We start from the raw sequence: 6,530 nt of genomic DNA, 5'->3' as shown, positions 1-6,530 counted from the left end.
GAACAGAAACTCTAACCCAGGAATAGCAGACTGAGAATCCTGGGCCTCAGTTGCTTTTGCCCCAGCTTACTCAGAGGATGAAGGCTCTTTACTCGTATGTAGGGTGAAGGTTCCATGCAAGGAAATGCACTTGGAGGAGACCAGGAGTTATATCACCCCCTTTACCCCTTGTAGACTGTGGGTTTAACTCCTAGAAGAGCAGGCCATTGTCCCCATCCCTAGCTCTGGAGCAGCAGAACAGAGGTTCTGTCCAGTGGAAATGGCAAGTCATAAAAACAGCTCCAGGCTGGGCGCGGTGGCTCACACCTGTAATCCCAACACTTTGGGAGGCCAAGGTGGGTGGATCACAAGGTCAAGAGATTGAGACCATCCTGGCTAACTTGGTGAAATCCCATCTCTACTAAAAATATAAAAAATTAGCCGGGCATGGCGGTGCGTGCCTACAGTCCCAGCTACTCCAGAGGCTGAGGCAGGAGAATCGCTTGAACCTGGGAGGCAGAGGTTGCAGTCAGCCAAGATCACGCCATTGCACTCCAGCCTGGTGACAGAGCGAGACTGTCTTAAAAAAAGGAAAAAACAGCTCCGTAACACTCCATAAAGGGATTGGCTAGAATAGAATGAGGGAAGATACTGAATTGTAAGGGTGCCACCAAATACATTGGATCTGGGGAGCGGAGAAATCAAGAGCGGATTGATAGCTCCCTGATGGCAACAAGCAAAAAGGAATGCTAACAAGCTGAACAGAAAGAGCCTGGTATGGTGGCTCATACCTGTAATCCCAGCACTTTGGGAGGCCAAGGTGGGCAGATCACTTGAGGTCAGGAGTTCAAGACCAGCCTGGCCAACATGCTGAAACCCTGTCTCTACTAAAAATTTTAAAATTAGCCAGGCGTGGTGGCACGTGCCTGTCATTCCAGCTATTCAGGAGGCTGAGGCATGGGAATTGCTTAAACCCAGGAGGCAGAGGTTGTAGTGAGCCAAGATCACATCACTCCACCCCAGCCTGGGTAATGGAGTGAGACCCTGTCTCAAAAAATAGAGGCAGCTGTTATTAGTCCTAGGGTTAGAACAAACCCAAGGATACTCTACAGGGGCCTGAATTCAACTGGATTAAACTGTGCTGTGACTTGTGCCCCAGAGCATTGTCAGAAACAATAGAGTGGCCCGGTGTGGTGGCTCATGCCTGTAATACCAGCACTTTGGGACGCAGAGGCGGAAGGACCACTTGAAGCCAGGAGTACAAGACCAGCCTGGGCAACATAGTGAGACCCTGTCTATTAAAAATGAAAAAAAAAAAAAAAATAGAGTGGTTAGCTAGTAAATTAGTGGGTGCTAATAGTAGGATGTGGTAACAAAAGAGGTTCTAACTAACTAGAACCTTTCCCAAAAGATCAGGAAAAGGTAAAAGAGAGCCCTATCAAAACCACCGTCCTTGGGGCTAGAGGGAGTAGTCATGGTGACTGCACACACCCAGGCTGTACTCTGAGGGGGAACATCAGAGCTTGTATACTTCAGGATAAGTGGACTTACCCAGCCAAGAAACTAAACAAGAAGAAATGTGCTGGAGGGTAGGGGGTAGGGGTTGGAGGAAAATTAGTAGCCCGAGCTGCTATGACACAGTATCTAAAATATCCAGTCCTCAACAACAAATAACAACACATGCAGAAGAACAGGAAACTAATCCATACAAGGAGCGAAAAAGCAATCAGAAGAAACTGAGAGGGTCAACAGGTTGGAAGCAGATAAAAACTTCGAAGTATTGTCAGTGTGTTCCAAAAAAACTAAAGGAAACTGCTGGAGGTAAAGGAAGGTATGCTTACAATATTCCATCAGAGAATATCAAAAAAGGAATTTTAAAGGGCCAAATAGAAATTCTAGAGTAACTGTAATGAAAACTTCATTAGAGGAGCTCCACGGTAGATGGTGTTCACAGTAGAAAGAATCAGCAAATTATTGGAAGAACTGATGCCTGAAAATCCAATATTTGATGAACACATATCTAAGAAGATCAACAAATTGTAAGAGAACATAGATCCATACCAAAACTATAGTAAAAACAATGAAAGAAAAAAAATCTTGAAAACAGATAAAAACTACTCATTGTATATAAGAAAACCCATTGGCCCAATGCTGTGGCTCACTCCTATAATCCCAGCACTTTGGGAGCTTGAGGCAGGAGTGCTTGAGGCCAAGAGTTCAAAACCAGCCTGAGCAATATAGTGAGACGGCATCTCTACAAAAACAATTTTTTTAATTAGCCAAGTGTGGTAGCATGTACCTCATAACTACTGGAGAGGCTGAGGCAGGAGGATCACTTGAGCTCCGGAGTTTGAGGCTACAGTAAGCTGTGACTGCACTGCTATACTCCAGCATGGGCAACAGAACAAGACCTTGTCTCTTTTTTTTTTCAATGTTCTTAAGTTTAAAAAAAAAAAAAGAAAGGAAAACTTAAATAAACGCAAAGCTTTATTTTATGAGTCAGAGGACTTGATATTAAGTCTTAAGATTGTAATACTGCCCCTGCCAAGTTAATCTGCAGATTCAACAAATTCAAAAAAACAAAAACCCCTACTCCCGGATACCTTTTTGCAAAAATTGACAAGTTGATCTTCAAATTTATGTGGACCCAGTGCAGCCAAAATAATCTTGAGAAATAACATATTTGGAGTACTCACACACTCTGATGTCAAAACTTAGGGCAAAACTACACTTATAAGACAGGCATAAAGATAAGCGAAATAGAATTAAAAGTCCAGAAACAAACCCTTGTGTTATGTAGTCAATTGATGTTTGGCAAAAGTGCCAAGACAATTCAAATGGGAAAGAATAGTCTATTCAACAAATGGTGTTGGGACAAGTAAATATTTACCACTCCTTTATGCGATATACAAAACTTAAACTTGAAATGTATCAAACACCTAAATATAAGAATTAAGCCGGGCACGGTGGCTGAAGCCTGTAATCCCAGCACTTTGGGAGGCCGAGACGGGCGGATCACGAGGTCAGGAGATCGAGACCATCCTGGCTAACCCGGTGAAACCCTGTCTCTACTAAAAATACAAAATATTAGCCGGGCGAGGTGGCGGGCGCCTGTAGTCCCAGCTACTCAGGAGGCTGAGGCAGGAGAATGGCGTGAACCCGGGAGGCAGAGCTTGCAGTGAGCGGAGATCCGGCCACTGCACTCCAGCCTGGGTGACAGAGCAAGACTCCGTCTCAAAAATAAATAAATAAATAATAAATATAAGAATTATAACTATAAAACTCTTAGAGGAAAATCTAAGTAAATCTTCACGACTTTGGGTTACACAAAAGCTTCTGGATGTGACATCAAAAGCACAAGTCACAAAAGAAAAAGCAGATGAACATCAAATATAAAAACACTTGCTGCAATTGATACCATCAGATTAGAATAGCAGCTCAGAATTGGAAAAATATTTGCAAATCATGTATCTGATAAAATGTATCCAGAATGTGTAGGGAAGTCTTTCAACTCAATAAGAAGAATACAAATACCCAATTTTAAAAATGAGTAAAGGGGCTGGGCGCGGTGGCTCACACCTGTAATCCAGCACTTTGGGAGGCCGAGGCAGGCGGATCACGAGGTCAGTAGATCGAGACCATCCTGGCTGACACGGTGAAACCCCATCTCTACTAAAAATACAAAAAATTAGCGGGGCCTAGTGGCGGGCGCCTGTAGTCCCAGCTACTCGGGAGGCTGAGGCAGGAGAATGGCGTGAGCCCGGGAGGCGGAGCTTGCAGTGAGCTGAGATGGTGCCACTGCACTCCAGCCTGGGCAGCAGAGCGAGACTCCATCTCAAAAATAAGTAAAGGATCTGTACATCTTCCCAAAAGAAATGGACAATTGGCCAGTAAGTACATGAAAAGATGCTCAAAGGGAAATGTAAATACAGACCACAGTGACATCCCACTTTGTACCAGCTGAGATGATGATAATAAAAAAGGCAGACATTAAGTGTTGACAAGGATGTGTAAAAACTGGAACCCTCATGTATTGTTTTAGGTTTGTAAACTGCTTCAACCACTTTATAAAAGATTTTGGAAGTCTCAAAAAGTCCTACATAATTACTATACAGCCCAATAATTTCACTCTTTTTCTCTTTTCCTTTTCTTTTTTTTTTTTTTTTTTTGAGATGGACTTTTGCTCTGTTGCCCAGGTGGGAGTACAATGGCATGATCTCACTCACTGCAACCTTCGCCTCCCAGGTTCAAGCAATTCTCCTGCCTCAGCCTCCCAGGTAACTGAGATTACAGTTGTGTACCACCACACCCGGCTAATTTTTATATTTTTAGTAGAGACGGGGTTTCACCATGTTGGCCAGGCTGACCTGGCCAAACTCCTGACCTCACGTGATCTGCCCACCTTAGCCTCCCAAAGTGCTGGGATTACAGGCGTGAGCCACTGCGGCCAACTTAATTCCACTCTTAAGTGTATGTTCAAGAGAACTGAAAATGCATGTTCACATAAAAACTTGTACATGAATGTTTATAGCAGCATTATTTTTAACTAAAAATGGAAGCAGACTAAATGTCAATACATAAATATGGCATACCTATACAATGGAATGTTATTTAGCAGTGAAAAGGAGTGTTACATCAGTAGCACATCAGTAGGTTGGTGCAAAAGTAATTGTCATTACTTTTGACCACATATTGTGTATTGATTGATGTCTCATATCTCCCTAAAATGTATAAAACTAAGCTGTGCCCTGACCGCCCTGGGCACATGTCAGGACTTCCTGAGGCTGTGTCATGGACACACATCCTCAGCTTTGGCAAAGTAATTGCAGTTACTTTTGCACCAACCTAATACATGCTATAACATGAATAAACTTAAAACATGCTAAAGGAAAGCCAGTTTCTTTCCAGAAAAGGCAGATCTATATAAACAGAAAATAGATTGGTGGTTGCATAGGATGAATCTTTTTGGGGGATGGGGCATGGACAGTCTTGGCTATGGGATTCTTTTTGGGAGGATGAAAATATTCTAAAATTGATTTGGTGATGGTTGCGTAACTCTGTGCGTATACTAAAAATAATGGAATTCTACACTTTAAAAGGGTGAATTGTATGATATATGAAATAGATCTTAATAAAGTAAAGTAACAGAAACTGTGAAGGAGAAATAAAAATAAGTCAAATAAGACAACAGGACAGTATGAAAAAGAGTACTGACAGATTTCAGGAATTTTTTAAATTTTAGAAATTCATGAATGAAGACTAAAAAGTAAGCAACACAGGAGAAAATAGACACAACCAAGAGAGATTAAAGGGTTAAATACAGGGCTTGGTGTGGTGGCTCACGCCAGTAATTCCTGGAACTTTGGGAGGTCAAGGCAGGCAGATCACTTGAGGCCAGGAGTTCAAGACCAGCCTGGCCAACATGACGAAACCCTGTCTCTACTAAAAATAAAAAAAATTATCTGCGCATGATGATGTGCATCTATAATCCCAGCTACTCAAGTGGCTGAGGCATTAGAATCACCTGAACCCAGGAGGCGGAGGTTGCAGTGAGCTGAGATCATGCCACTGCACTCCAGCCTGGGCGACAGAGTGTGATCCTATCTCAAAAAGTAAATAATAATAATAATAATAATAATAAAGTGTTAAATATAGAACCTAAGCGAAGACGATTCATCATAGCAGGAGTCCCTGTAGGAGAACACCAAAACAACTGACCAGAAAATACTGTGAACCCAGAAAATCGGAGACAGGTCTCAGTGAATTTAGAAAGTTTATTTTGCCAAGGTTGAGGACGTGCCCGTGACACAGCCTCAGGATGTCCTGACAACGCATGCCCAAGATGTTTGGGGCACAGCGTGGTTTTCTACATTGTAGGGAGATGTGACATCAATCAGGATATGTAAGAAGGACATTAACTCCATCCAGAAAGGTGGAGACAACTCAAAGCAAAGCCCTGCGCCCCAAGCCTCCCAGGGGCTTCCAGGCCACAGGTAGGTGAGAGACAGATGGTTGCATTCTTTTGAGTTTCTGATAGGTCTTTCCAAAGGAGGTAGTCAGAATATACGTCTGTCTCTGTGAGGAGAGGGATGACCTTAAATAGAATGGGAGGCTGATTTGCCCTGAGCGGTTCCCAGCTTAAAGAGGCCTAAATTGGCCGGGCGCGGTGGCTCAAGCCTGTAATCCTAGCACTTTGGGAGGCCGAGACGGGCGGATCGCGAGGTCAGGAGATCAAGACCATCCTGGCTAACATGGTGAAACCCCGTCTCTACTAAAAACTACAAAAAACTAGCCGGGCGAGGTGGCGGCGCCTGTAGTCCCAGCTACCTGGGAGGCTGAGGCAGGAGAATGGCGTGAACCCGGGAGGCGGAGCTTGCAGTGAGCTGAGATCCGGCCACTGCACTCCAGCCTGGGTGACAGAGCGAGACTCCGTCTCAAAAAAAAAAAAAAAAAAAAAAAAGAGGCCTAAATTAGGCCGGGCGCGGTGGCTCAAGCCTGTAATCCCAGCACTTTGGGAGGCCGAGATGGGCGGATCACGAGGTCAGGAGATC

This window comes from Trachypithecus francoisi, unplaced genomic scaffold, assembly GCF_009764315.1.
Source record: "Trachypithecus francoisi isolate TF-2019V2 unplaced genomic scaffold, Tfra_2.0 Lachesis_group17, whole genome shotgun sequence".
In the NCBI taxonomy this organism is placed as follows: Eukaryota; Metazoa; Chordata; class Mammalia; order Primates; family Cercopithecidae; genus Trachypithecus; species Trachypithecus francoisi.
The sequence above is the reverse complement of the archived record's forward strand: the minus strand, read 5'-3'. Positions refer to the sequence as shown.